The 24117-nt window shown below is 41.8% G+C and overlaps 1 non-coding gene and 1 pseudogene across 1 annotated transcript; both read right to left on the bottom strand.

Moving 5' to 3' along the window:
* Positions 1 to 10981: 10981 nt before the first annotated feature.
* Positions 10982 to 11166, bottom strand: LOC142196432 (U2 spliceosomal RNA). Its single transcript, XR_012715240.1, has one exon. It is a non-coding gene; the product is annotated as a U2 spliceosomal RNA (small nuclear RNA).
* LOC142196212 (protein BUD31 homolog pseudogene) lies at positions 11153 to 11671 on the bottom strand (annotated as a pseudogene).
* Positions 11672 to 24117: the final 12446 nt, after the last annotated feature.

The following is a 24117-nucleotide window of genomic DNA, read 5'->3' as shown; positions in this document are numbered from 1 at the left end:
AAGGCAGCTGACCAAGGAGGGAACGTGGTGGTATGGCCGGTAGAAATGTACGATCGAGGCCTTTAAACAACTACGTAATACAAATAACTATAAAAAACTGACTTAATTCTCTTTCGTCCTTCTGCAGGGAATTTGAGACTATCTTAAAATCTGCCTTTGAAAGGGGAATTATTTTAAGAGTTATTTCAATGCTTGATAGTAGAAGAACCGTCTGTTCCAACTTTCAGCATCACGAAAGAAAATACATCCAGCAAAACCGACTCAAATTCCACATTGGCTGAACCAATAAGGATAGGAGGGACAATTACTAAAATCCTCAAACCCAAATCTTTTTTCTACATAGTCTATTATAAAGGATCCAACATTGAGACTTTTTATACTATTGTTGCTTCAGAATTTAGACATTTAATATATAGTATAATCCCACAAGAAAATTTAACGAAAAATAGGAGAGAGGTTCTTTCCACCAGACAGAATATTATAGTTATTAGAAATGTGGACAAGGGCGGGGGAATAGTTATTCAAAACAGGACAAGATACATCATGGAGGCTCTAAGAATTCTTGCAGACCCTTTCTACTGTATGGAACTCACAAGAGATCCAACCACTGAACATTACCTAGATTCCACCAAACTCATCATAGATGCATATAGTACGGGCATACTAACAAAAAAATGGGAGTATATGCGATTTAAGAACCCTACTTTAACTTTAATTTAGCACTTACCAAAAGTTCATAAAGACTCTGTTTTGCGATTCTATGGAGGACTGGACATTGTCGATTGCCTTCTGGATTAGGTATATCAACAAAGTCCTGATCTTCTGGATGGGCACCATTGGTAGTTTTTAGGAATTCGTGGTGTCCTCAACACCACCACTATCAATATGAGGTTTACAGGGAGAACTGATAATAGGAGGATGGGTTTCTTTGAACACCATGAATGATGACAGCCCAATTTCTATGTTTAGTTATCGCAAAGACATAGCAACTAAAAGCCTATTCAGATGGGAAATCTGTCATCCATTATCAGTGAGGATTGGCGTACCCATAGGGTCAATTCCTGCGAAGATATAGGAATTACTCTGACCAATCGGTCCTCAGTTGACAGGTTTCGGAGATGTGGTAACCAGAGGGATATTTTAAGGATTGTTCCTTTATGGCGTTTTAGAAATCGGTCCGTTTCTTTGATCCCCCTAAAAAATTAGAGACAATTTAGACTTAAATTGTGATTTTGGACAAATCACATTACGGACATCCCCTTCATTCATAACATCCATCCACTTCATTTACTTCCACATCTCTTATACATCCATGCCGCAGAGCTTTCCCAGATTGAGATAAGGGATAAGCGCTTCCCTCTGCAGCAATCAAGCCATTTTTTCTGGGTTACTGTGCACTATGCATGTGCAGTAGCCTTAATCCCAATATACCATGAGAATTGCCTAGCAGCACTGTAGATCGCCGCTGCTGCGCATGCGCAACACTCCTTTTACAGAGACTAAAACAGCTGATCATCTATTTAGTCGTTCACCTTTCATTCACTCTACACCATCTAACCTTTCCCTCCACCCCCTTCTTTATGCACTATCGTAGTCTATGCTTGTGTGACCTTTGAACTGACCTGGTGACACCCAGTGGCAGGGCTACCGCCTTTAAAATTATTTATATATTTATTTGTATATATACTTATATTGTATCACTCCAGCTATAAAGCACACTTGAAAAAGGGCTTCTTTTCTGAAACGCGTCGCATGTGAACCAAATGTAATTAAAATGCTACTTTGGACCAACCCGCTTCTCTGCCTCCTCTTTCCTCTACTTTGGATCGTGTAGAAGATTTTATTACATCTTGAGGTCAGCAGATGCTCACAGGGGTCCACAACATATGGCACTTATCCATATATGCAAAGTGGTTGTGAACCTGTCACCACCATTAAATGTCACCAACCATGTGTCTGTCTTCACCATTCTCTATCATATGCTTATAGTACTGCGCTATTAGCGCATTTTCTTTCTGGTAGAACTAGAGTGAGAGAGTACACATTTACCTATCCCTGATGAAGGTGGAGTACTTCTGAAATGTGTTAATAATGGTGTAATACTCTGATGTTACAAGTGACGGCACGCAGAAAGGGAAGTCCTGCCAAAGTGCAGAGCGTGGAAGTACACCTTGTAGGGTATCCAGTGAACTACCTTGGACTTTACGTGGCAGAATTTATAGAACAAAAAACAGGGACCATCCAATCCACGATATATAGATGGAAAGAAAAATATCAGATCCGCGCTTACCCTCACACCAGTAGTTTATTCGGCTTTACATATACACAACGCGTTTCGGGACGCAGTTTGTCCCTTTATTAAGTGTCCGTTTATGTCTTAAAAACAGTAGTAATATACGTTCCTTTTTATATAACCAAACACCGGAAGTGCTACCTCTTCCATCACTTCCGGTAACATAATCCATGCAATCATTGACCACTCATAATAATTAAATCACTAATGTACAACTTAGCGTTGTACCATACCTTTATCGGCAGCCCCACATAAATCTTTCAAGATATCTTGTATAAGGGGATATATTCCTGAATTCGCGCGTATCCGCGCTGTTGAATCCGCAGTGGAACGCATATGCGTTCCACCGAACCGGAAATACGCTGCGCGCGTATGCCGGAAATAGATAGTACAAGTCCGGCCTATTCCACTGACGCCAGATGGAACGCTCAGATCTTTCCATGCGTTCCACCTAACGCGCATGCGTTGAAAAACAGGGCTAGATCGTGAAGATCCGCCCAATGTAGACAGGTAATAAATAAATAAATACACTAGAGAAGAGACAGCTAAAGAATTATGCTGTCAATACCATGTCTCTCTTGGTTCAAATGATTGCATAGAATTAAGATCATTCATCTGCATTCACATTAATGTACATTGGTTTTAAACTAGAACTATAAAAATATATGAGTTCCTTATAATAAAATCTTAACTCCTAATACAATATAAAGTAACGTGTACAAATAAATACACAATAAAATATATATATATATATATATATATATATATATATATATATACAAATATATAAATAACATACCTGTCCAATGTGACCTCACTATTCTATGTTTGTATTCAATGGATAAAACTAACCATCTACTATAGCTGTTATTACACCGCCCACCTGTCAGATTAAAACACACAATGTTAAAAGGACATAGTTCATGTAATTAGAAAAATGCTTAAAAAAATACTATAAAAACTGTAGGATACTCCAAATATAAAAAACTTCTTACACAAAATATTAAACAATATTAATAAATAAATACTCATGAGTAGACCATATAAATTAGACAGAAAAAATGGGAATATGGACCCCCAATATCTCCTATTGTAATCATTGCAATTATCCTGTTATATCTTCAAGCATCTCGTTGAGACCTACTGGACTCAGAGTATTCAATTGGTAGATCCAGTATATCTCACGACGTTTTAGAGTGTCAAATCTATTTGGTTGGCTAACAGGAATGAAATCAATCGGGGTTACTTTAAATCCCTTAAAATCCTTGTTATGCCTAATAAGGAAGTGGCGTGATACGCTATGTTTTGTGTACCCATTAAGAATATTGGACCGATGTTTGTTTATGCGGGTTCGCAAACTCATGGTGGTCCTCGCTACATATTGTAAACCGCATGGACATTCTGCTACATAAATAACAAATGAAGTTGAACAGTCCATGCGGTAATTAAGAGTGAAGATTCTTTCTGTTGACGTACTAGCTACTTTTAAAATATTGTGACTGATACAGTCACAACATTTGCAACGAGAATGTCCACATTTATAGCTACCTTTAGCCACTCTTTCTCCATTCTCCCTAGGCTGTCCACTAATAGTTCTCAATCGACTGGGAGCCACAATATTCTTTACACTTTGAGCTCTCCTATAAGTAATTTTCGGTCGTCGTGGAAGAACATTTTTCAAGTACTGATCACTCAACAGAATATGCCAATGTTTACAAAGTATAGATCTAATGCTACTATGTGCTCCATTAAAGGTAGTTATAAAGTCTCAAATCATTGTTCTTATCGACCACCTTACATTTAGGTAACAGGCACTCTTTCTGAGTATAATTATCCACCCTGGCTTTAGCTAAATTAACAATCCGTCGTGGATAATTTTTTTCAATAAACCGCCTTTTAATAATCCCGCTTTGTTCTTGAAAATCTGTCTCATTTGTACAGTTTCGGCGTATTCGCCTAAACTGTCCATATGGGATATTCCTTTTCCACTGTTTATAATGAAGACTATTAAAGTCTAGGAGGCTGTTGCAATCGACGCTCTTAACCCCTTAAGGACCAGGCCATTTTTTGGTTTCGCATTTTCGTTTTTCCCTCCTCACATTTCAAGAGCCATAACTTTTTCATTTTTCAGTTCACAGAGTCACATGATGGCTTATTGTTTGCGGGACAAATTGTACTTTGTAATGGCACCATTCAATATGCTGTGCAATGTACTGTGAAGCTGGAAAAAAATTCAGAATGAGGTGCAATTGGAGAAAAAAATGCATTTGCGCCATTTTCTTATGGGTTTAATTTTTACAGCGTTCACTGTTTGGTACAAATGACATGTTACCTGTGTTCTACGTGTCAGTACAAACGCGGTGATACCAAATTTATAGAGTATTTGAAATGTTTTGATACTTTTTAAAAAAATGATAAACTTTGCAAAATAGAAAAAAAAATGTGTCATCATGTTCTAACACCTGTAACTTTTTCATATTTCCATGTATGGAGCTGGTTGTGGTGTCTTTTTATGCGGGACAAGATGACGTTTCTATTGATACCATTTGGGGAAAGATCTGATGGTTTGATCACTTTTTATTCAATTTTTTATAGGAGGCAAAGTGTTGAAAAAAACGCTTTTTGGCTGTTTTTATTTTTTTTGCTGCTACGCCGTTCGCAGTACGGGATAAATGTTTTAATATTCTAATAGTTCGGGCATTTTGGAGCGCGGGGATACCTAATATGTTTATGTTTAATGTTCTTTAATTACTTTTATAGCTAATCTAGGGAAAGAGGGGTGATTTGAACTTTTATATTTTTTTATTTTTTTAATACTTTTAAAAACTTTTTCTTTTCTTCTGTTACATTTATGATCAGACCCCTTAGGTACCTTGAAACCTAGAGGGTCTGATCGCTCATACTATTCACTGCAAAACTACAGTATTGCAGTGAATAGGAAAATCGCAGCACTTCTATTAGAGGCTGCCTCTGGCATCGTCTAATAGATCTCATGCAGAGACAAGCCTGGAAGCCTTCAATAGGCTTCCGGCTGTCATAGCAACCGATCACCGCCCTCTTGTGACGTTCAGGAGGGCGGCGATCGGGGAAACATGGCGGCGCCCGTGCCGCCGGCGCCGTTTACACACTGCGGTCACGTTTGACCGCAGTGTGTAAAGGGTTAACAGCAGCGATCGGCTCGGGCACCGACCGCTGCTGTTAGTGGCAGGTCCTGGCTGTATGATACAGCCGGCATCTGCCGTGTATGGAGCGAGCTCAGCGTGTGAGCTCGCTCCATACATCCCCATGCGACCCATGACGTACAGTTACGTCAAGGGTCGCTAAGGGGTTAAAGAACGTTTTGGTTGCAATTTTATCCTCCACACCCATCAATACAAGATCTACTTACAAAGGATAATGCGCTAGGTGTTGCACGGTACTGTTTTTATTGTTTTTTATTGAATTTATAGAACAAGACATTTTTAGCACTAATTTTATTAGTTCCAGTCTGTCTGAATAGGAGATGCATCCAACTTGCTGAAAGTTTCTCTTTCTCCTTTGGACTTGTGTACAAACTATTGTGATACGAGAAATCAGAAAAGCCAACTGGATGTCGGCCAAGTCTATCGGGCATAGAAAACACAACCCAGCATAGTTTCAGGTGCCATTTTATCGCTTAGTGCTACAAAGGTGAAGGTGATACCGCAGAGGTGATCACGGGGCTACCCTAAGTGGAGCCTGGATAGGGCAAGAAAGTTGGCAAGAAAAATAGGACTGATCTACTTTCAAACAAGTCACAACCTACAGAAAGCACTCAAACAGTATACTTTTCTACTAGTTATAGTTCTAATTTCAAACAAATTACTAATATCGTCCGTAATAATTTACCTATCTTAAATCAGGGCAGAATTCTGTCCAACATTTTATCTGATGGCTGCAAGTTTATTTCCAAACGTGGCAAAACATTAGGGAATTGGCTATCACCAAGCTTCTTCTCCTCAAAAGAAGATTCCAAATCTGAAAGCTGGCTCAGCCTTAAAGGCTTTTACGAGTGTGGATATTCTAGGTGTCAAATGTGCAAGTATGCATTTAGAACAAATATTTTTTGTGACTGTTCCTTTTGCTGTAATTACATCAATTCCTTTATAACATGCAGATCTGATCATGTAATTTACATGATCATCTGCATAGAATGTGACAAACAATATATTGGTTGTACCAGCAGAGAACTAAAGGTAAGCTAACAAGGGCATCCTGTGATGCGCATGCGCACATCACACAGAATAGCCATATTGGTTAAGGGTATTATTCAACACATGCGCCTATGACTAAAAATGCCATCTTTGTTAAGGGCAAAATTCGGCCAGGCATTACGTGCTCCTTGTAACACTCTTATTCTACTGAAGGGTTTCCGAGTGTTAAAAGAAATTATTATATGATCAATCTAGCCGTATATCTCTTATGTACATGTATGCTGCGATGGTATTTAGTGTTCAAACATGCTCTCAATCTTGCAGGATGTCTGCTTCTTGTCTCATTAATGATGATTTTGATTTAATTACAATCTCCGTCTATGTGCAGACGGGAGGGACCTGTTTTTCACTTTGTTTTTAGTTTTATATATTTTGTAGTCCTCTTTGTGCTCATACATGCCATGACTAAGGAGCGGTGTTGCTCTGAAACGCGTAGGCTATAAAGATCGACTCTCGCTGCACTATGGACTTTTTAACCAAGCTATAAAATAAAAGCTGCGTTTTAATTTCATTTTGGATGTGGCACGATTGCTGGGAATTTTTTCGCTTCGTCTAACAGATTCCCCTTCCTACTTACTGAAACTCTACACCCGATATAGTCCTCTTGGCCACACACAGCCTGTATGTTCTGCACTCTTCTGATCTTCCATGAGACGCCATTTTCTTCAGCTTTCACACTGTCCGGCTCCCTCCTGCTTAGCTCCACCCCCAAATTAGTGTAGCTCCTCCCACCATATAGCGTGACCCTATGGGAGGGCTGAAGGGCCTGTGATGACGTCATCAAAGGTCCTCAAACGTAGTGTGTGTCTAAATTTGTGCTTAATGGTCATGTAGTGACGTAATTTACCTGGATAAAAAGTAGCCTATATTTTAATCGGGGTTCCTATCTATGTATGTAGCGAATTTCAGCAAAATCCGTTCAGCCGTTTTTGCGTGATTGAGTAACAAACATCCAAACATATAAACATCCAAACAACTTTCACATTTATAATATTAGTAGGATTAGTAGAATAGGATAGGGGATAGGATTGGCGGCAATGGGTAGGTAAAGGTAAACAGCTATAAAAACGTGTCAGTCAGGCGGACCTACATAACGTGATGTGAAAGCAGCCTTTGATGGATGACTTTTTTAGTGGAGGAGGAACAAAAGAATTTCGAGAAGTCTGCAACTGAACTTAAAGATCTAATTGAAATGGTGGAAAAATTCTCGAAAGAACCAGAGTATGAGAAGAAAGAAGAAGCCCTACAAAATAGTATCCAACAATTTGTAGCCTCAATTAAAACTTGCAAGAATTTTCAGACTGTGGGAGAACAGACTGTGCCAGCACTGTGACCAGGGGGTCCTAGAAGACGAGACCCACTTCCTGCTACACTGTACCAAATACTCAGCTGTGAGGGCCGTCTACTATCAAAGACTCTCTGCCCACATCCCAGACTTCAAGAGGAAACTCTACATCCTACTGGGAGAAGAAGAGGCCACTGTGGAGATCGCTGCCCAATACGTGTCCAGCTGTCACCAAACCAGAGGAAGATGAGACTCCACGGACTGTTATTCCCCAAATCACCCCCACTTCCCCATACAGCTGTCACCAGCTAAGAGGAAGATGAGACTCCACGGACTGTTATACCCCGAATCAGCCCCCCCCCCCCCCATACTCTCCCCCTCGACTCCAACCCACCCCCCACTTTACTAGCGTTGGCAATGCCAAATATCTATTTGGATGTGCCAATAAAGTCTATTTGATTTGATTCAGTTCAAGAGGGACCTAGGGGAATTCAGGGAAAATAAGGCATGTATGTATGTATGTATGGGAGAACATGTGGTTAGATAGGAATAGGGACAAGAGGGATGTTCTTGTACTGATCACAATTCATGGAAATGGCAGCACCCCTTTCCCTGTACAAGGTACTAATACCCCCACCTCAAAGCCATACTGCATCCTAGCATTCAATAAGTACATAGGAGGAGTTGATCTCTCCGATCAAGCGCTGAAGCCATAGACTGCCATGCGGAAAACAAAGATATGGTACAAAATGCAGAAAGTACACATTGTACAGATGCGATATATAACGCTTACCTGCCATTCCAATACGTAGGGACATTCCTTAATTTTCAAAAGATAGTAAAAGGCAATAATGTTTGTAACCTAAGAAGGGGCAGAACCTAGTACATCTGGGATAAAAAGTTTCCCCGTATTGTTCCAGGGCAACAATCCCCAGGTAATGGCCCTTAAACTGCTAAAAAGGGAAGAACCCAAAAATGTTTTAGTAGGGGAGGAGGAGAACAGATGGAGCACAAGCAGAGGAGGGGCGGTATTAAAAGGTATGACGTGGAGGGTGCTCGGAGGACTTATGGAACGCCCAGCTCGGTGGGGATAACTAGCATAAAGAAATAAAGGTAGCAGTAGAAAGACTATACAGACATGTGTTTAGCTCAAAACCACTTTTCCCAATGAGACTTCCGTTAATGATCTGGGCCTGTAAGTGTCTGAGGTACAGAAGACTACCATCACCTTCCTTGATCTGACCCACTACCAAGTTACCAAATGGCCATTTAAAAACTAGTATGTTTAGAAAGTAAACAGTGACTAATAGTCTACCGGCCTGGGACAGCTGGCACCTGGGGGCCATGCACTGCCGGATACCGATAGGTCATTACCTGACGGTGCAACGTAATTGTTCCCAATACACGGACTACAGAATAGCTGCTAAGGACTTCAAAAATCGCTTTCAAGTAGAAGGGGTACCCAAAAGAGACTTACCACCACTCAACAACCACTGAGCACCACTCACTATTGACACCAAAAATTAAGGACATTACAGAGGGCATTAGGGTAATTGGCACTTATGATTCAATACATAGGAGGAACACAATTCTCCAAACCTATTGGTGATGCTAAAAACTGATCCTCATATGGGTCACTTGGTTGAAGACAATCCTTTGGATTACATATAGGAGAGGAGCTAAATATTAGTTCATAGTCATCTTACTATGAAGGCTGCCCCGGTCAAGAGGTTTAGGGATAACATTGTATGGGACCTTTAAGTGTGGCTCATGTCGAATTTTCAGATTCATTGATCAAGAGAACAGGCATTATAATCATGAACGTAAGCAGTTTTACATGTTAAGAGCAAAGGTCAACTACAGAACGATACGTAAATTATAAAGACGCATTCTCAAGCACACGGCAGACATCAATAAAAACGAAGACACATCGGTGCCGCAGCGTATCAGTAACAACCATGGTGGAGACCCTACTGCCATCAGGTTTCAAGTCCTTGAGGTGGTGCCGTCCCTGGTCAGAGGAGGCGACTGACAGGAGGGTACTACAGAGGGAAACCACATGGATTTTTCTACTTCATATCATGAGACCTCATGGCCTTAATGGGCAGCTGTCTTGGAGACCATTCAACATGGGGTTGTGGGGATGGATGCGAGCAATTGTTGTTACCGGATAATACACCACGTACGTGCAGTCTGAGGTTACACTTTTTATGGTATATTGATTGCATTATATATTTTCTGTGGTTTAGGGATTTTGGTAGATTATCTGTCATATTAGGGGCTGGCTAAGTTCTTTTCGGGGCCCTGAACTGTATTATCAATTATTGTACTCTTCTACCCCACCAGGAAATGATAGGAATTCTCTGGTAGGGATATTATATATACCAATATAACATAGGCTGATAAGGGAGCTAATTGGCGATATCTAGCTAGGGAAAGGTGGACAGTCAAGTCTCACCAATGGTTTGTAGGCCATTAGAACAAGTTATCATAAGTAGAATGAGTGGCACGAACTGCCTAGGAAATTGACAAACAAATTTTGTACTGTAAGTCAGTCTGACAAATTTTAAGATGGTTCAGCATAATTGACCATGGTGCTAAAACATACTGATAAAATTCAAAAATTTCTGCCAGCTGCCAATGGAGATGTAAAGTATAAAAGGCTGGATGAGTGGATACAAACATGAGGCCCACCAGTCCAACAGAAAGGCAAATTGTTGCTTTGCCTTTTTAAACAAGTTTAGAAAATGTCGTATCCAATTTTTCTTCTTTTGCACCCCCACTTTTGAGTAGGAAAATCAGTATTTTCAGTATTGCGAGAAGCATAAGCCACGTGATCTGGCAGCATTTGCAACCCAATCCTACCCAAAGATGTTATCGCAAGCAGCTGGAGGCTTTCGAATCTAAGGCCAATGTTCTGAGCTGCGTAGGCGCTGTCGATGGTAAACATATAGGAGAACACATTGCTGGAATTAAACATACAAGGTCATTGCTTTCCAACTCAGGGTAACGTTATCTAGGTAACATCTAGTCACTTTCATCATCAAGGTACCGGATGAGGCTTTTCTGCTGATAACCAACCTGCTGCGCCCACATCCATGGAGGGAACCAAATGTCACCAACCACCACAGGCCAAGTTTTCTGACTTGTCTGTCTTTGAACTGCATTAGTATGGGGTGCGGCGCTTCTGGAAATCCTACAATATCAGGTCAAGGCATGGAGTGGACAACGCAAGCCATTTCCAACGTCCTGTTCCAAAAATCCATTTAATATATGGTCCCCATATAGAGGACGTATCAGATAAACTGATAAGAAAGAAGTGGTCACAAGAAAAGAAAACATTCATCTGAAAAGAACAGAGCATCTTCTACAACCATAGTGTGTGCATTCAATAATTCGCCCCACTTTAAGTTTTCCATTGGGGACAAGACAAATACAATTTTTTCCAAAGTTTGTGTCCTTTCTCTGTATACAAGGCAAGCAGCACAAGTTGCCATATGCTTGCTTTTTCCACTTTGCAATAAGGTTCTCGTCAGCATAGCCTTCCATGATGTAATACAATACTTATACAGTTCTCTGCCCATAGATTTCCTTTTATAGAACAGGTCAAATATAGAACGGCTTTTCTGATGATGAATACAAAAGATTGGCCAAAGGGACTCCGCCTCTCATTTTCTGCTCCAGTTCATCCAGTATAGGTTCTACAAGTTCCCAACCATATGGGGGGGCTTCCTGCTCAATTTTACTTAACCTGCTGTAACAGAACCCAATACCGATGACTGGGCCACCAAGAGTCACACCCCTTGCATCCAATATGCACAGCTCAAGGCGATCAAACACGGCTGCCCCGTTCCATCCCATCCCTCATCTTCCCCTAAGAAGTGCCAAATTTGCTCGTGGTGGTGGCACTGCCTAAAGATATTTTGTATAACAAAATTTAACTTTCTAATCTTTGGTCACGATGACGACAGATTGCGCCGCTGCTTGCACATCTGCATAAACCCCACCGACCTCTTGGCTTGTGATTAGCTAGCAAGTAAACGATCTACAGAGTGGGCTCCGAGATGATATACGCTAGGGATTCTGGGTAAAAAATATGCATATATTTTTTACCCAGAATCCCTAGCGGAGCAGGAATGACTTTTAAGTCTCTGTACTGCCTATATAGGCACACACTCTCCCTAATGTGTATGATTGTCCCCTGACCCTGGTCTATAGTCTCTCACTCTGCCAAATCAGTATCCCTGCGCTATGCTGAGGAGGTCCAAAAGACCGAAACAGTGCTGTTCCATAGCTGGGAATCTGTTCCTTTTGGAATAGAAATAATAATTTGTGAATAAACTCTACATTATGTTAGTAGGCTTATTAACTGTGTCATGCATGATGTTAAGGGGGCTGTCCCTAGAGGGCATACAGAGGCACTGTTCTCCTAATTACATCCTGGAGAATAGATTTGCATATTTTTTACCCATTTTTTTTTTCATAATTTACAAAATCCCCTTAAATTTTAGACATTACAATTCTTGGATTGATTCCCTAAATTGTTGTTCCTCCCATTTCTATTGTAGATTTATTTTACGACTTTGCGTTTCCCCCAATAAGGAGACTCTTCTGATTTAAGTAAGCCTATAACTTTTCATTTATGTCGACACATAACTGGGGGAATAACTGGGCACAACTCCCAATACATCGTACTGTCTCAGAGGGACTAGAAATAAAATAAAAAAATACAGAGGTAGCTTTTATTCAGCCACACAATTTTTAGGCTCCAACACTATCTGTTCCCTGTCATGTGCATACTTTAGATGGAGTTCACATTGTTCTTGCAGGCGGCCATGAGGGTTAGGACAATTGGATGATTTTCTCTGTTTTGGGTCTAGGAACTCCAGTAGGTCATTACTTTACACCATAGTGAGCACAGCTTTGGGGTTACCACTAGCAGCAGAAATAAAAGGAAGCTAGCAATATTTGGGCTACTTGTTATTAATATTAAGGGGATGCAGCTATCTCTATGCCTATTTTTAGGATGCAAACTAGGCCTCTTTCATGTGCAATATATACTAAATCCCTTCAAATCACCATTTTGCTTATTTTTGCTATGGTGGCAGGCTATGATACGTAATTACCTCTGCAAAACAGGAGACAGAGCAACCTGGGGGCAGGGGTTGGTTCCAATCACATGACCAGACTTCCAGGTTCTGCTGCAAACACTTGGACCAGGCAAGTCCCTGGATAACCCCTTTATTTCTGAACTTCAACATTCAAGGTGGCCCCAATCACAATGAGGTAGGAGACCATTACAAAGACCATAACGTTGGGGACTACAACCCTGAGCATGAGTAGTCCAGGCCCCCTGCACCACAGTAAAGACTACTGCCATTGTGAAACTAACCATGACAGACTATGATGCTCTCCACAATTCTAAACAGAGTTGCTGATTGGGACCAACCACAGCAGTCCCAGCCATACAATCGCTGTAATGGTGACTGATCAATTACAGCAATCTAATGGAGAATAAAAAAGGGTCCGTCTGGAACCAGTAAGGGAGCAGGCCCTGTGCCCGACTTGCCTCTGTCCTTTTCTGTTCCTTCAGTCAGAGAATTATTCTAGGCTCAGCTCCACTATACAGTGAAGAGCACCTACTACAAAACAGTCAACAGCTACTGCCCAGCCAAAACCTAGAGGAGATTCTCCTCTTCCTCCAGTAGGTGGACAAACAGTGTAATGAGGAGAGTGGCATGGGAGCTGGAGTTGCAAGCGGTCAGGCTCTTGGCTCAGAGACCATTGAGGAGGACAGTGATGTGCAGACAGTACTGGATGATGATGATGTAGCTGAACGCAATTGGGAACCAAGTGATGAAGGGGCATCTTCATTATCGGGAGAAGAGGGTGGCAGATTGTGGATGAGGGAGGGAAAGCCGGAACAGGCAGGACGGTAGCATGGCCGGAAGTTAGCAGGGTGGCAGCAGTGGGAGGTTGGGAGCCAAATGTGCCCAGGGTAGACCATAGGCTTCGTATGAGCCTACCTGCACAGAAAGCAGTTTTGGTAGCAGTCACTTAATGCGGTGTGATGAAGCCTCAACCTAACCGTAGAGAAGGAGCTTGACCTCATGAAAAAATGGTTGGGATCAGACTCTACAAAATCGTATCAAGAGGCTCAGAACGGTCTACATGGGACAAGCAGAAGCAGGTCTCGCCAAGCAGCAGTGATAGAGAAAGCCCCATTCAAGAGACTACAGAACATCCTGAAGATCAAGCTCAAGGAGATCCATAAGCTTCAGCCTTTGTATGGGAAATACGGTTTCTCCCCAAATTTGGGGATTTGGTGACATTAACAGGAATTAGTTTTCCCGCTGTTTGATGTTTAATACTTGGGTCATGGACAATGTCAGAACCATGTGAGTGTTTAGTATGTCACCTTTATAGTCTTCCCTTGCACATCAAGTGTGCCCTGTTTGACTCAGGACTGGCGTGTCTGCAGGCTTAATTTGCCCGTCAGAAATAGAAGCTCAGACATTTCTTGGGGATTTTACCCACAAATTGATTTAATAAACATTAAGTCTTATATTGGTTTGATTTTCTCCATTCCACTGTGACTTCTTTAAGAGGAATGGGTATATACACCCTCTGTGATTTCATATATGTAAGATTCGGAAAGTTCAAGAATGAAAATGCCCCCGAGTGTGACATAACGGTGGGGGGCACATGGTGTCACTGTCCCCAGTTGTTATTTTCAATGATTTATAGCAAATTAAAGTAAAGAGTGCTGTTTTTAATGAATACATTAATTTGGTTTGATCTAATTTATATCCTCCCCTATTTTTTGAGGTAATCTACAAATGGTGCTTACCGTGGGGTTAAGTGAGGTCAGCTGTGCCCAGCATGAGCAGGTTCTAGAAACTTCCAGCTGATCTGCCTAGTAACAGTTCATCAACTGATTGGATTACAGCTGGAAACCGATTGGACAGCTGATTCCAAAGGCGGGAAATTCAGATATAAAAAGCCAGCTCAGCTGTATATGTGTGGCAGTTTTCCTGAAGAAAATCAGCTGTTAGGAAGAAGGCAGCACCCACCCGCCTACCCTATGGGTTGGGGTAACAGGATTGTCGTGAAGTTTTATTAGAGGGGGTGTTAGTTGCCCAGCTACTGCTGGGAGGACTTGATGGTCAATTTAACTACTTGTTACGGTTGTTTATTGATTATTTATCTATCTAATGATTTCATTGGTTTATTAAAATATTTAATTATTTGTTTGAAACCCCTTAAATAAAACATCATGGCCAAGTTCATACCACTTAAAAAGTTGTTGTGTCTTTAATTATGATTTGACTATTGATATGGGTTATTATGGTATTAATTTGTTGGTATGTCCTGTGGGTCATGTGACACCATGAATTTCACGTCTTCCTGCTCTCTGCTATATAATGTACAGTTCAGCAGGCTCTGGTGACAATGTCATAGTAGTAGTCATGGCTTTTGTCATCGACAGCAGCCAATCACTACTACCTGGCGAGAGAACAGATTGATCAGTGAATGCAAGAAACCAATTAGTTGACGGCCAAAGGTTGGATGAGGCCGGACCCTCAGTCGTAGTCCTAATGGTCCCTGTTATGACCACCACTAATTCATCTATTTGGTAACAACCCAACTATCACCACCGCAGGATCACCCCTCTCATAGCAGTTATTATTGGTTCTGCTACTGTACATATCACATTTTCAGAACACTAGTTACCTCTTACTTTTCTAATGAGAGGTTTAGCCTTGACAGTCTTCTATACCAGAGCGAACTTCTGTAGACATAACTTCTCATTCAGATTCTAGGTCAACCTTGTTCCCAACTAAATTAAGAGGAACTTTTTCATACCTCACGACTGACTATTTGGTCCCGCATCGGCTTTATATCCTGGAATGACTTCTGATTCACCAAACTATACACCAAGATGAAGCCCTGCCTGTTCTTAATTTACAAATCCCCCATGGAGTCCCCGTTATACCTAGTTATTTCCTCCCCAAAGTGCATAAATCACCAGTCAACCCACCAGGTTGCCCGATCGTGGCGGGAATAGATTCAGTGACCTAACCTGTATCACAGTATTTAGATATGCTTTTGAGACCCCTTCCATTTAATATTCCATCCTATGTTAAAGATACAAAGGATTTTCTCTGTCTAGTTAGCGATCTTACTTCTTAGGAAGATAACTAAGTTGGCTTCCATAGCCGTTGAGAGCCTTTACTCCCATATACCACACGGGATTGAAGCGGTTTCGAAAGGCCCTCACCTATTCAAATAAATACAATGACCTTATTGACTATCTCTGAGGGTCTGGACTTGGTCTGGAAAAATAATGTATTTATGTTTGATAACCAGTGGTTCTCTCAAGTGACAGGGACCGCTATTGGGAACCGTCTCTTGTACATTTACTAATATTTATTTAGCGATTTTGGAGGAGGCGTTGGTTTTTCCCCCCCAACAATCTATTTGCTCAGCATATACACACATAGTTGCGTTATATCGATGAGGTCTTTTTGGTTTGGTACGGATGAAGACTTCATGTCTTTGTTGAATACCTTAATAGTAACACGTTTAATAAGAATTTTGCATATGAAATTGACCACCACCGTCTAGAATTTTTGGATGTTTTCTTAACTAGAACAGAAGATGGTATTCAGACAGAGGTTTATCATAAGCCTACAGCCACAAATGCATTACTGTGTTATCCTAATCATATAAATGAGTCGGTCCCCTATGGGCGGTTAGTCCATCTTAAAAGGAATAACAGTAACTCGGATGATTTTGAGAATTAAAATCTCGTCTAAGAGATAGGGGATATCCTAATAAAGTGATTAATAAAGCATATGTAAGAGGAGGAATGAAATCTTCCACTTGATAGCACAGAATAAATGAATGATGCATTTTGTAATTTAGCATCCTTATAGCTACCGAGCAAGAAATTACATCATGGTAGTGTATGTGCTGATATTTTTCGTCTGTTAAAAACATTAGGTTGGGATCTGAACGAGGAAAGGCGGAACTGAGCAATCGTAAGCCACTCCCACGGTAGGTGTGGCTATTTTGCCTAAGCCGCAGATGATTGGTTGAGAGTTTCACTGCTGCTCTCCATACATCTCGCCGCCGTCAGTCTCCATTCAGGTCCGAGTAGAGACGCTGAACGAAGCGGCTATAGGCCACTCCCCTAGTGGGTGTGGTTGCCTTAAATTGTCGGCGATTGGTGGGGAGTTGTATTATTGCTCTCCAAGTATACCGCTTCCGTCAGTCTTCATTCAGGTCTGCCTCAGTAAACGCTGATATATTTATTGTAGTCTTCTTTCTGATCCGATAGAAGGAGGAGGAATGAGCTTAAATTCGACATTGATGATTTGTAGTCTTTGGAGGGTAGCGATAGAATGACAATTTCAGGTGTTAGTACAAAGTTTGGAAAGGAAAGGCGCTTAATTGTGGATTGGATTTCCATCCAGTATCTCTGGATTAGGGGGCGTTCACACTACCGTCGGTGTCCGACATGTAGTGTCCGCTCAAAATCTGTCACGGACATTAGGAGCGGACACTAGCTCTGTCCGTGACACCTGTCATTTGATGTAGTATTAAGCGCTTTAAGGGAATGTGGACACAGGGCACTACTGGCGAAGGTGCCTCCTCCTCGCCTCCTTCCTGTGCACCCAAAAGGTTTTAATGCACTTGGTTTTCAATTTAATGGACAATATTACTTTGATAAATGCCTCCCAATGGGTTTCAACAAGTCTTGTAGGTACTTCAAGGCCTTTTCTACATTTTTACATTGGGTAGTTGAAAAAGAAGTTGGTAGAGGTAGGATAGTATATTATCTTTGTTAGGGAGCGTTCACACTACCGTCGGTGTCCGACATGTAGTGTCCGCTCAAAATCTGTCACGGACACTAGGAGCGGACACTAGATGTGTCCGCGACACCTGTCATTCACTTTAATGGGCATCGGGTGCGTTCTTTTGCACTCCGTGCCCGTCCTTTCCTGTCCGCAAGAGAAGATGTCCGACTTCTCAAGCGGACAGAGGAACCCTGCATGCAGGGTTTTTCTGTCCGCTTGAGAAGTCGGACATCTTTCAGATGAAAGTATATCCCGGTACACTTCAGATGAATTCTGAAATGTACCGGGATATACTTACAGCCCAGATTCAGCCAAATGCTGCCAAGTTGATCGGACGGCGCTTCATAGTACAGATGGACAATGACCCCAAGCATACAGCCAAAGCTACCCAGGAGTTCATGAGTGCAAAAAAGTTCTGACAAAATGCAAGCATTGATTGTGCAAGAATGGACTGCTATCAGTCAGGATTTGGTCCAGAAGATGATTGAGAGCATGCCAGGGAGAATTGCAGAGGTCCTGAAGAAGAAGGGTCAACACTGCAAATATTGCAACGCTGCATTAACTCATTCTGTCAGTATAAGCTTTTATTACTCAGAATATGATTGCAATTCTATTTCTGTATGTGATAAAAACATCTGACAAACACACAGAAAAACCAGAGGGCAGCAGATCATGTGACAATATAATATTTGTGTCATTCTCAAAACGTTTGGCCATGACTGTAGATAAACCAAAAAATCAATAATCAAATCAATGAAATTTAACCAAACATTTCACCATAACCAAAGCATCAGAATCGCCAATTAACCTAGTCCACCCAGCATTAGCAGGGTGACCATTTCCCTCTAACAAACCATCGCGACAGTCTCAAAAGTCCATATAATAGGGGGGGTCAGCGGGAGCTAAGAGGTTTTGATAGCTTCTTTCACCGGCGACTGTTGAACTAATCTCCCCCTTTTATATTTGAATTTCCTGCCATTACAGCGGTCAAGGACCAATCAGCTTGTTTCTTCACTGGAAACAAGGGGGGGTCGCCATCGATAAGTACCATGATATTCCTGAGGAGTAAAAAGGGAGAGAAAAGGCGCAGAAACTATCCGAAAAAAACACATTACCTCAAATTTCCTAATTAAAAATGATTAAACTTCCTATGGGCCATGACACCATGTGTCCCCCAGGCTAAAAGCTCTGGGGGGTTCCGCATCAAAGCATACAATGACAGAGGAAGAGGAGGAGGAGGAGGATGATGATGAAGTGGCAGATCTCATTGTCACAAAGGAGGCTAGCGGAGAAGTTCATTGCGTCCCATTGCTTCAGCGGGATGGGGCGAAAGGGAGGAGGAAGAGGAGGAAATGGAGCATGAGCATTTCGGTGGGGGCAGCGAAGTCATGCCAAGTAACACTGGAAAACATGGCTGACATGTTGGGCTGCTTTTCCAGTGACAAACGCATTGTCAAAATCATGGAGAGCAACCAATACTGGATTTTTGCAATCCTCGACCCCGGTATAAAAATAAAATCTCGTCATTTATTCCGGTTGAGGGGAGGGCCAATCGCATTAGTGATTGCCACAAGTAACTGGTGTAGAATATGATGGAGATATTTCCATCAACTCTCGCTGGTGGCACACAGGAGAGTTCCTCCAACAGGCTAACAACTGCAATCCGGGCCACAGCCACCAGGGGAACACTCTCCAAGGTCTGGGACATGTTAACGGCACCCCCTCGCTAAACTACCGCCACTGAGGGTCCTAGTGTCACTAGGAGGGACAAGTATAGGCGCATGTTGCATCAATACCTGGCCAACCACAGCCCTGTCCTCTCCGATTCCTCTGCGCCCTACACTTATTGGGTGTCGAAGTTGGACCTGTGGCTGGAAATTGCGCTTTGTGTCTTGGAGGTGCTGTCCTGTCCTGCCGCCGGTGTTCTATCGGAAACGGTCTTCAGCGCAGCCGGTGGCATCATCACCGATAAGCGCAGCCATCTGTGTCAGGATCTTGTTCTGTTGAACCCTTTTTTGCCAGCAGTTAAGATTGAGTTTTTTGTGTTTCCTGCCTGTCACATCACCTTGGTTTCCTGAAAATTGATTAACATGTGTGTATGTGATTACCCAGTTGCCTTAGTATTGTTTCAGAAGCCTGCATTCTGCCAAGGTCCTCAAGCTCTAACTGTTTCAAGTTGGTTATTTACCTTTCAATTTGGTTGCTACCTAGAACAACTTCCAGCAAGCTTTTCCACTGTTAAATACTATTGCCATATACCTGGTCCATTGTAGCTGTGTAACTATTGCCTCCAGCAAGCCCTTCTGCTGTTAAAAGAACTGCTGTTTCCGGCCAAGCCTCTCTGCCTTCCACTCAGCCGATTGTAAGTCTGTCTATAGTCTTGCTGTTATATACTCCCTGTTACCAGCCATTGATCTCCAGAAAACTAGTAAGGGTATTTGACAGTCTGTCAGCTGACAGTGCTCACCGACTCACTCATCAAAATGAACAGCCACTGGATTGACCCATCATTTACATGTCCACCAGGGTCAAGCACCCCAACATGAAGTTCCATTGTGTGTTTCAGCTCTCTAGTTACTCCTTCTCCTCCACCATCAACATTGAAAATTTCTGCTCCTACTAGGCTCATTTTACCCAAAGGGCCAAAGACTCTGCTGGTAGCTCAGCTTAAGGGCCTCTAACTTTATTTGGAAGGGCTCATGTCAAGGGACAAAAGTAATTTTTGAAGGTCTCACCACGTTACGCGTGGGGGCTGTTGGATTTCCCATTGCCTATGCCATCATTGGTTGTCATGGGCATGCTAATGATTTGATTTAAAGGGGTGCATGCTAATGTTTCTTTAGCTTAAAACTTGTGTTTCTCTCCATACTAATGTAGAGAAAAGAGGGATTCCAAGTATTTTTCCACTTTCCAAAGAGGTTCTATTGAGTGTGGAAAGTGTCTAGTTGATAGGCTGTGATAGTGGGGTGATAATGGGACTTGGGTGTGTTAGATGCCCCCAGACATGCTTCCCCTGCTGTCCCAGGTGCATTAGAGAGGTGTTGGCAATATTTCCTGAGGCGTCATTGTGGACTTGGTGACTCTCCTTAGTCGAATTTGGGTTTCCCCTGAAACTAGCATTTTTTCCCTATAGACTATAATGGGATTCGATATTCGGTCGAATAGTCGAATATTGAGGGTCTACTCCAAACGAATATCGAATATTTGACTACTCGTTCATCTGTAATGATAACCCAACCGCTAATCCCATATCCATAGAAGGAACTAAAAGGGGTCTACAGTAGAGAGGAGCAAACACTGTTCGATTGAATAGATATTCGATCGAATATCAGGCCATTCGACATATTCGATTACAATCAAAAACGAGGCAAACGCAGTAAAAATTCGTATCCCCTCCCACCTTTGCTGGTGCATTTTTTGCACCAATAAAAGTGCTGGGGAGGTGGGACAGGAACTATGACAATGGAGGCAGTGAAAAAAATCATTGGCTGCCGAAAACAAATGACCTCACATTTATAAGAATGGCCGCCGCCGTATTCGCCATTTTTGCGGTCAGAGATAGGGAGAGAGATCTGCTGAGAGGTAGATAGGGTTTAGCTTAAGATAGGCAGGGAAAAACCGAAGAAGAACAGCAGCTCTTCTCAGAGCTATACACTGCAGTGACAGGGGTCCAGCATTCCCCTGTGGAAAACAGGGATACAGAACAGTTACTTCTTGCTATATACATTAAAAACAGCTTTGTGAGTATCACAATCCCGCTCCTGTGTGTGAAGCGAGAATCCCTCATCGCCATCAGGGATAACGTATGGACACTGAGGAGTCGGGAATAGGAGCACAACCATCTCAGCAGGATAGTCATGGCACAATCCTGTCTGCTTCACAGCGTATATTGAGGGAGGAGGAGGATGACGAAGTGGCAGATCTCAATGTCACACAGGAGGCTAGCGGGGAAGTTCATTGAGTCCCATTGCTGCAGCGGGGTTGGGGCGAAATGGAGGAGGAGGAGGAAATGGAGAGTGAGCATTCCGGTGGGGGCAGCCAAGTGATGCCAAGTAACACTCTGGCACACATGGCTGAATACATATTGGAGTGCTTGCTTGGTGTTGGCATCATTTCCTGGGGTGTCATAGCGGACTTGGTGACCCTCCTGAGCTGAATAATGGGCTCCCCTGAAACGAAGCATTTTTCCCCATAGACTATAATAGGGTTCGATATTCGATCCAATAATGGAATATTGAGCGTCTATTTGAAACGAATATCGAATATATCCCTGTTTGCTCATCTCTAGTCTACAGCATTTATGATGGCGTTTCAAGTCCCCTCCCAAACAACATCGGAACTCAGAAATCAAAGATTTATTAACTTCTTTATAATACGGTTTAATACAATTGTCGAATAACTAATTTGAGATTGAATCACAAAAACAGATTTAAGATGTTACTGCTCATCATTCTATCTTTATGGAATTCTCAGATTGGATATTTGAACAGATTTGACACTAATTTTCTTTTCATAGTAGTCGTTAGAATGGCTCAAAAAGATTCCTTTCAGACGACTCTCAAGAAGGCGCCCAAGAACAGCAGCTGTGGAAACTTCAGAAGCAACTCAATTGTAGACCACATCACCCCGAATATTTTTGAACTTACGATCCCTTACTTTGTGAGCGGGTCTGGAATCAAAATTTGACACTGGAGGCTTTAAAGAAATTCTAATGTTTCAAATATTTCTTGGAGGATTTCGTAAACCACATGGTGGCACAAACTAATTTGTATGCTCAACAATTTTTAGCAGAGAGTCCCACCTTATCATATACTTGGTGGACCCAGTAGATGCAGCAGATATGATTTTGGAGCCTTGTGCTGCATATGGGCCTTATAAGCAAACCAGGAATCAGACAGTATTGTAGTGCATATGTTTTGTGCTGCATTACAATTTACCGTATGACCGTGTCCCGGACTAGATTTAGGTCCTAAAATTTGTTCATTATAATGATAATGCACAATGTTCGCAACAAACTGACAAGATTTGACTGTATATACAAAATCAGACCAGTCCGTGAGCATTTTGGTACCAAATATTCTGAGGCAAACAATCCCTAAAGAATAAGAATAGAGGAATCACTTGGACATTTTAAAGTGAGGATTACATTTTGCCAATACCTGTCCAGCAAAAGGCCAAACGGTGTATAAGCTGTGAGGAGCTCAGGGTACAGGTTTATGACGGAAGGGACACCAGAATTAATCCTGCAGAATATCCCCCCATTCAAGGAGTTAGTGAGGGAATTTCTGCACCTACACATGATCCAGGGTTAACACTTCCAAGTGGATAATTTCTGTATCAGCATCTCTAATTTTAAGGTCCCTTTCTCCAAGAGATACTGTAGCATGCGGCACTGTGTGTAAAAACCAGAGGGGCCCTCACTGGGTCCCTGCTTGGCCAATCACTCTGAAGTGCTGAGGGCAGGGCACTAAAGTATATAGTGAAAACAAGGAGTTGCTTAGGAATAAGTGCAGCATCCTGGAGTGAGCTGCTATATTTTATGTGTTTGTCCGTGTACCTGCAGGTTGTCTTGGTTTGTCTCGTCTTATGTGTTCTATGATAAATGTAATGTGCAATACTACTTTCTTGATATTTTTCTCCCAAATTACAGTTCAAATTGATGCCTTGGTACTCCTTAGCCTATCACAGGACGTGGTTATTGAGAGTTTATAGTCTCCCTGTCAGTTGCAGTCGTTTTTCAAAAGAAAATTGGTTTTCAAAAAACCTCTCATTACTTCTCTGTCTTCTTTCTGGTCCTTACAAAATAATATAGAGAATAAGAGGAAGAGAGAGATTGGACAGGAAAGTAATGAGCACTGCTGTATGAAGGGCAAATGAAGGGACCACCTTTCATGTGGTTGGTCACATGCGGTTTCGTGTATCGCTAATCCAAAAGCTAACAATGCGCTGTTGGTTTTCTTGTTAAACTAATAATCATCGGAGGCTCTCTACACCCACACCATTTGAACCGCCCCAAAAAGCGAGACCGTATGAAGCTTACAGAAAACTAGCTCCATTTTGGACTCCAATTCCAGACAATTTTGTACCGAAAAACAACAAGTTGGCTGTGGATGGACAAATGGATAGTCCAAATATTCAATACTGTGTTTAGATACTCATGGATGTTGTAACCCCAAATAAAAATACATTTTCAGTTGAGATAAACCCTACTAGTGTCTTCATCCGGTGGACATAATTCGATCCATAAAAGCCCTCTCAGAATTGATATCCAAAAATTTAATTGTCAAGTTGGTTATAGACGGGCACATTTCAGTGATAAAATTTATGAAAGAATTTTCCAAGTTTTATACATCAGTTTGAAGTGCGGCATCTATCAAAGTCAATTGGCAATAAGGTGCTAATGGCCTTAGAATATAGGGATTGAGAGGTACGGCCTAAGTGGGT

Source organism: Leptodactylus fuscus, chromosome 2 (genome assembly GCF_031893055.1).
Source record: "Leptodactylus fuscus isolate aLepFus1 chromosome 2, aLepFus1.hap2, whole genome shotgun sequence".
Lineage (NCBI taxonomy): Eukaryota > Metazoa > Chordata > Amphibia > Anura > Leptodactylidae > Leptodactylus > Leptodactylus fuscus.
This window is presented reverse-complemented; position numbering and strand designations above follow the sequence as displayed.